This window comes from Echinops telfairi, unplaced genomic scaffold (assembly GCF_000313985.2).
Source record: "Echinops telfairi isolate 266 unplaced genomic scaffold, ASM31398v2 ScPeMD7_7469;HRSCAF=8507_1, whole genome shotgun sequence".
NCBI classification, from domain to species: Eukaryota; Metazoa; Chordata; class Mammalia; order Afrosoricida; family Tenrecidae; genus Echinops; species Echinops telfairi.
Genome location: NW_022111373.1, coordinates 104,276,662 through 104,276,892, shown reverse-complemented (window position 1 = coordinate 104,276,892; position 231 = coordinate 104,276,662).

The following is a 231-nucleotide window of genomic DNA, read 5'->3' as shown; positions in this document are numbered from 1 at the left end:
TTGTCAAATTATTAATGAGGTTCTAAAGCTATATAACATCACTCTTAAGAAATCGCTTATGAACCAAATGATGATAGTATATAAAATGCAAAGAAATTGGTAACATTCCATAAAGATCTGTGCCATACACTGACTACAAAATGAACTTTTGGGGGATGAAAACCAGAACATGCTCAGTCTCTTGTATGAATGCAAAATAATACTTAGGGCTTTGCCTTACAACTCCTGTAA